The sequence below is a fragment of the Rutidosis leptorrhynchoides genome, chromosome 11 (assembly GCF_046630445.1).
Source record: "Rutidosis leptorrhynchoides isolate AG116_Rl617_1_P2 chromosome 11, CSIRO_AGI_Rlap_v1, whole genome shotgun sequence".
Classification (NCBI taxonomy): Eukaryota; Viridiplantae; Streptophyta; class Magnoliopsida; order Asterales; family Asteraceae; genus Rutidosis; species Rutidosis leptorrhynchoides.
In genome coordinates, this window is record NC_092343.1 from 54390214 (window position 1) to 54397733 (window position 7520).

A 7520-nucleotide genomic window follows, 5' to 3' on the forward strand; every position below is an offset into this window, starting at 1 on the left:
TATGAAGAAAAAGCTTTTATAAATGAGTTCATATTATGCTACGAAATACTATTAACTACTCTTAATATTCTGTATGATTAACTTGTTCCATTTGACTATTTTGAAGGAAATGGCACCGACTACTCGACACACCGTGAATATGAATGAAGAGGAATTCCGTACTTTTATAGCTTCAAACATAGCCGCAGTACAGGCTGCGCTACATACCAACAATAACCTTGGATCTAGCAGTACAGGAAATCGTGTAGGATGCACCTACAAAGAATTCACTGCCTGCAAACCTTTGGAATTTGATGGAACCGAAGGACCGATCGGATTGAAACGGTGGACCGAGAAGGTCGAATCGGTGTTTGCCATAAGTAAGTGTACTGAAGAGGACAAATTGAAGTACGCTACGCATACCTTCACAGGTTCTGCGTTAACATGGTGGAATACCTATCTAGAGCAAGTGGGACAAGACGATGCGTACGCACTACCGTGGTCAGCATTCAAGCACTTGATGAACGAGAAGTACCGTCCCAGAACCGAGGTCAATAAGCTCAAGACAGAACTTAGAGGGTTACGAACCCAAGGATTTGATATTACCACGTACGAAAGACGATTCACAGAATTGTGCCTATTGTGTCCGGGAGCATTCGAAGATGAGGAAGAGAAGATCGACGCATTTGTGAAAGGATTACCGGAAAGAATCCAAGAAGATATAAGTTCACACGAGCCCGCCTATATACAACAGGCATGTAGAATGGCTCACAAACTAGTGAACCAGATTGAAGAAAGAATTAAAGAACAGACTGCTGAAGAGGCCAATGTGAAGCAAGTCAAAAGAAAGTGGGAGGAAAACGGTGATAAGAATCACCAATACAACAACAACAGCAATTACAACAATAATCGCAACAATTATCCCAACAATCACAACATCAATCGCAACTATAACAAACGGCCCAACAACAACAACAACAACAACAACAACAACAACAACAACAACAACAACAACAACAACAACAACAACAACAACAACAACAACAGCAGCAACAACAACTACAACAATTATCCCAACAACAATAATAACCGCAACAACAACACCAATCAGAAGCAGCTATGCCAAAGGTGTGAAAAGTATCACTCGGGGTTGTGCACCAAATTTTGCAACAAGTGTAAAAGAAATGGTCATAGCGCGGCGAAGTGTGAGGTCTACGGACCAGGGGTTAATAGAACGAAAGGAACAAATGGTGTCGGAACGAGTAATGGCGGAGCAAGTAGTGTCGGAGCAAGTTATGCCAATGTAGTTTGTTATAAATGTGGAAAACCGGGCCACATTATTAGAAATTGCCCGAACTAGGAGAACACGAATGGACAAGGTCGCGGAAGAGTTTTCAATATTAATGCGGCAGAGGCACAGGAAGACCCGGAGCTTGTTACGGGTACGTTTCTTATTGACAATAAATCTGCTTACATTTTATTTGATTCGGGTGCGGATAGAAGCTATATGAGTAGAGATTTTTGTGCTAAATTAAGTTGTCCATTGACGCCTTTGGATAGTAAATTTTTACTCGAATTAGCAAATGGTAAATTAATTTCAGCAGATAATATATGTCGGAATCGAGAAATTAAACTGGTTAGCGAAACATTTAAGATTGATTTGATACCAGTAGAGTTAGGGAGTTTTGATGTGATAATCGGTATGGACTGGTTGAAAGAAGTGAAAGCAGAGATCGTCTGTTACAAAAATGCAATTCGCATTATACGAGAAAAAGGAAAACCCTTAATGGTGTACGGAGAAAAGGGCAACACGAAGCTACATCTTATTAGTAATTTGAAGGCACAAAAACTAATAAGAAAAGGTTGCTATGCTGTTCTAGCACACGTCGAGAAAGTACAAACAGAAGAAAAGAGCATCAATGATGTTCCCATTGCAAAAGAATTTCCCGATGTATTTTTGAAAGAATTACCGGGATTACCCCCACATCGATCCGTTGAATTTCAAATAGATCTTGTACCAGGAGCTGCACCAATAGCTCGTGCTCCTTACAGACTCGCACCCAGCGAGATGAAAGAACTGCAAAGCCAATTACAAGAACTTTTAGAGCGTGGTTTCATTCGACCAAGCACATCACCGTGGGGAGCTCCTGTTTTGTTTGTCAAGAAGAAAGATGGTACATTCAGGTTGTGTATCGACTACCGAGAGTTGAACAAACTTACCATCAAGAACCGCTACCTACTACCGAGAATCGATGACTTATTTGATCAACTACAAGGCTCGTCTGTTTATTCAAAGATTGACTTACGTTCCGGGTATCATCAAATGCGGGTGAAAGAAGATGATATTCCAAAGACTGCTTTCAGAACACGTTACGGTCATTACGAGTTTATGGTCATGCCGTTTGGTTTAACTAATGCACCAGCTGTGTTCATGGACCTTATGAACCGAGTGTGTGGACCATACCTTGACAAGTTTGTCATTGTTTTCATTGATGACATACTTATTTACTCAAAGAATGACCAAGAACACGGTGAACATTTGAGAAAGGTGTTAGAAGTATTGAGGAAGGAAAAATTGTACGCTAAGTTTTCAAAGTGTGCATTTTGGTTGGAAGAAGTTCAATTCCTCGGTCACATAGTGAACAAAGAAGGTATTAAGGTGGATCCGGCAAAGATAGAAACTGTTGAAAAGTGGGAAACCCCGAAAACTCCGAAACACATACGCCAGTTTTTAGGACTAGCTGGTTACTACAGAAGGTTCATCCAAGACTTTTCTAGAATAGCAAAACCCTTGACTGCATTAATGCATAAAGGGAAGAAATTTGAATGGAAGGATGAACAAGAGAAAGCGTTTCAGTTATTGAAGAAAAAGCTAACTACGGCACCTATATTGTCATTGCCTGAAGGGAATGATGATTTTGTGATTTATTGTGACGCATCAAAGCAAGGTCTCGGTTGTGTATTAATGCAACGAACGAAGGTGATTGCTTATGCCTCTAGACAATTGAAGATTCACGAGCAAAATTATACGACGCATGATTTCGAATTAGGCGCGGTTGTTTTTGCATTAAAGACTTGGAGGCACTACTTATATGGGGTCAAAAGTATTATATATACCGACCACAAAAGTCTTCAACATATATTTAATCAGAAACAACTGAATATGAGGCAGCGTAGGTGGATTGAATTGTTGAATGATTACGACTTTGAGATTCGTTACCACCCGGGGAAGGCAAATGTGGTAGCCGATGCCTTGAGCAGGAAGGACAGAGAACCCATTCGAGTAAAATCTATGAATATAATGATTCATAATAACCTTACTACTCAAATAAAGGAGGCGCAACAAGGAGTTTTAAAAGAGGGAAATTTAAAGGATGAAATACCCAAAGGATCGGAGAAGCATCTTAATATTTGGGAAGATGGAACCCGGTATAGGGCTGAAAGGATTTGGGTACCAAAATTTGGAGATATGAGAGAAATGGTACTTAGAGAAGCTCATAAAACCAGATACTCAATACATCCTGGAACGGGGAAGATGTACAAGGATCTCAAGAAACATTTTTGGTGGCCGGGTATGAAAGCCGATGTTGCTAAATACGTAGGAGAATGTTTAACGTGTTCTAAGGTCAAAGCTGAGCATCAGAAACCATCAGGTCTACTTCAACAACCCGAAATCCCAGAATGGAAATGGGAAAACATTACCATGGATTTCATCACTAAATTGCCAAGGACTGCAAGTGGTTTTGATACTATTTGGGTAATAGTTGATCGTCTCACCAAATCAGCACACTTCCTGCCAATAAGAGAAGATGACAAGATGGAGAAGTTAGCACGACTGTATTTGAAGGAAGTCGTCTCCAGACATGGAATACCAATCTCTATTATCTCTGATAGGGATGGCAGATTTATTTCAAGATTCTGGCAGACATTACAGCAAGCATTAGGAACTCGTCTAGACATGAGTACTGCCTATCATCCACAAACTGATGGGCAGAGCGAAAAGAGATACAAACGCTTGAAGACATGCTACGAGCATGTGTTATTGATTTCGGAAACAGTTGGGATCGACATCTACTGTTAGCAGAATTTTCCTACAACAACAGCTACCATTCAAGCATTGAGATGGAGCCGTTTGAAGCACTTTATGGTAGAAAGTGCAGGTCTCCGATTTGTTGGAGTGAAGTGGGGGATAGACAGATTACGGGTCCGGAGATTATACAAGAAACTACCGAGAAGATCATCCAAATTCAACAACGGTTGAAAACCGCCCAAAGTTGACAAAAGAGCTACGCTGACATTAAAAGAAAAGATATAGAATTTGAAATTGGAGAGATGGTCATGCTTAAAGTTGCACCTTGGAAAGGCGTTGTTCGATTTGGTAAACGAGGGAAATTAAATCCAAGGTATATTGGACCATTCAAGATTATTGATCGTGTCGGACCAGTAGCTTACCGACTTGAGTTACCTCAACAACTCGCGGCTGTACATAACACTTTCCACGTCTCGAATTTGAAGAAATGTTTTGCTAAAGAAGATCTCACTATTCCGTTAGATGAAATCCAAATCAACAAAAAACTCCAATTCATCGAAGAACCCGTCAAAATAATGGATCGTGAGGTTAAAAGACTTAAGCAAAACAAGATACCAATTGTTAAGGTTCGATGGAATACTCGTAGAGGACCCGAGTTCACCTGGGAGCGTGAAGATCAGATGAAGAAGAAATACCCGCATCTATTTCTAGAAGATTCGTCAACACTTTCAACAGCTTAAAATTTCGGGACGAAATTTATTTAACGGGTAGGTACTGTAGTGACCCGAACTTTTCCATGTTTATATATGTTAATTGAGATTGATATTTACATGATTAAATGTTTCCAACATGTTAAGCAATCAAACTTGTTAAGACTTGATTAATTGAAATATGTTTCATATAGACAATTGACCACCCAAGTTGACCGGTGATTCACGAACGTTAAAACTTGTAAAAACTATACGATGACATATATATGGTTATATATATAGTTAACATGTTTTTATTATAAGTATGTATCTCATTAGGTATTTTAACAATGAGTTATATACATAAAAATGAGACTATTAATTTAAGAAACTCGAAAACGATATATATAACGATTATCGTTATAACAACGTCTTACTAGGTACATATGAATCATATTAAGATATTGATACACTTGGTTAATTATGTTAAATGATAAGTAAATATATTATTAAGTGTATTAACAATGAAATACATATGTAAAAATAAGACTACTAACTTAATGATTTCGAAACGAGACATATATGTAACGATTATCGTTGTAACGACATTTAACTGTATATACATCATACTGAGATATATTATATATCATAATATCATGATAATATAACAATTTAACATCTCATTTGTTATAATAAACAATGGGTTAACAACATTCAACAAGATCGTTAACCTAAAGGTTTCAAAACAACATTTACATGTAACGACTAACGATGACTTAACGACTCAGTTAAAATGTATATACATGTAGTGTTTTAATATGTATTCATACACTTTTGAAAGACTTCAAGACACTTATCAAAATACTTCTACTTAACAAAAATGCTTACAATTACATCCTCGTTCAGTTTCATCAACAATTCTACTCGTATGCACCCGTATTCGTACTCGTACAATACACGGCTTTTAGATGTATGTACTATTGGTATATACACTCCAATGATCAGCTCTTAGTAGCCCATGTGAGTCACCTAACACATGTGGGAACCATCATTTGGCAACTAGCATGAAATATCTCATAAAATTACAAAAATATGAGTAATCATTCATGACTTATTTACATGAAAACAAAATTACATATCCTTTATATCTAATCCATACACCAACGACCAAAAACACCTACAAACACTTTAATTCTTCAATTTTCTTCATCTAATTAATCTCTCTCAAGTTCTATCTTCAAGTTCTAAGTGTTCTTCATATATTTTACAAGTTCTAGTTACATAAAATCAAGAATACTTTCAAGTTTGCTAGCTCACTTCCAATCTTGTAAGGTGATCATCCCACCTCAAGAAATCTTTGTTTCTTACAGTAGGTTATCATTCTAATACAAGGTAATAATCATATTCAAACTTTGGTTCAATTTCTATAACTATAACAATCTTATTTCAAGTGATGATCTTACTTGAACTTGTTTTCGTGTCATGATTCTGCTTCAAGAACTTCGAGCCATCCAAGGATCCGTTGAAGCTAGATCCATTTTTCTCTTTTCCAGTAGGTTTATCCAAGGAACTTAAGGTAGTAATGATGTTCATAACATCATTCGATTCATACATATAAAGCTATCTTATTCGAAGGTTTAAACTTGTAATCACTAGAGCATAGTTTAGTTAATTCTAAACTTGTTCGCAAACAAAAGTTAATCCTTCTAACTTGAATTTTAAAATCAACTAAACACATGTTCTATATCTATATGATATGCTAACTTAATGATTTAAAACCTGGAAACACGAAAAACACCGTAAAACCGGATTTACGCCATCGTAGTAACACCGCGGGCTGTTTTGGGTTAGTTAATTAAAAACTATGATAAACTTTGATTTAAAAGTTTTTATTCTGAGAAAATGATTTTTATTATGAACATGAAACTATATCCAAAAATTATGGTTAAACTCAAAGTGGAAGTATGTTTTCTAAAATGGTCATCTAGACGTCGTTCTTTCGACTGAAATGACTACCTTTACAAAAACGACTTGTAACTTATTTTTCCGACTATAAACCTATACTTTTCTGTTTAGATTCATAAAATAGAGTTCAATATGAAACCATAGCAATTTGATTCACTCAAAACGGATTTAAAATGAAGAAGTTATGGGTAAAACAAGATTGGATAATTTTTCTCATTTTAGCTACGTGAAAATTGGTAACAAATCTATTCCAACCATAACTTAATCAACTTGTATTGTATATTATGTAATCTTGAGATACCATAGACACGTATACAATGTTTCGACCTATCATGTCGACACATCTATATATATTTCGGAACAACCATAGACACTCTATATGTGAATGTTGGAGTTAGCTATACAGGGTTGAGGTTGATTCCAAAATATATATAGTTTGAGTTGTGATCAATACTGAGATACGTATACACTGGGTCGTGGATTGATTCAAGATAATATTTATCAATTTATTTCTGTACATCTAACTGTGGACAACTAGTTGTAGGTTACTAACGAGGACAACTGACTTAATAAACTTAAAACATCAAAATATATTAAAAGTATTGTAAATATATTTTGAACATACTTTGATATATATGTATATATTGTTATAGGTTCGTGAATCAACCAGTGGCCAAGTCTTACTTCCCGACGAAGTAAAAATCTGTGAAAGTGAGTTATAGTCCCACTTTTAAAATCTAATATTTTTGGGATGAGAATACATGCAGGTTTTATAAATGATTTACAAAATAGACACAAGTACGTGAAACTACATTCTATGGTTGAATTATCGAAATCGAATATGCCCCTTTTTATTA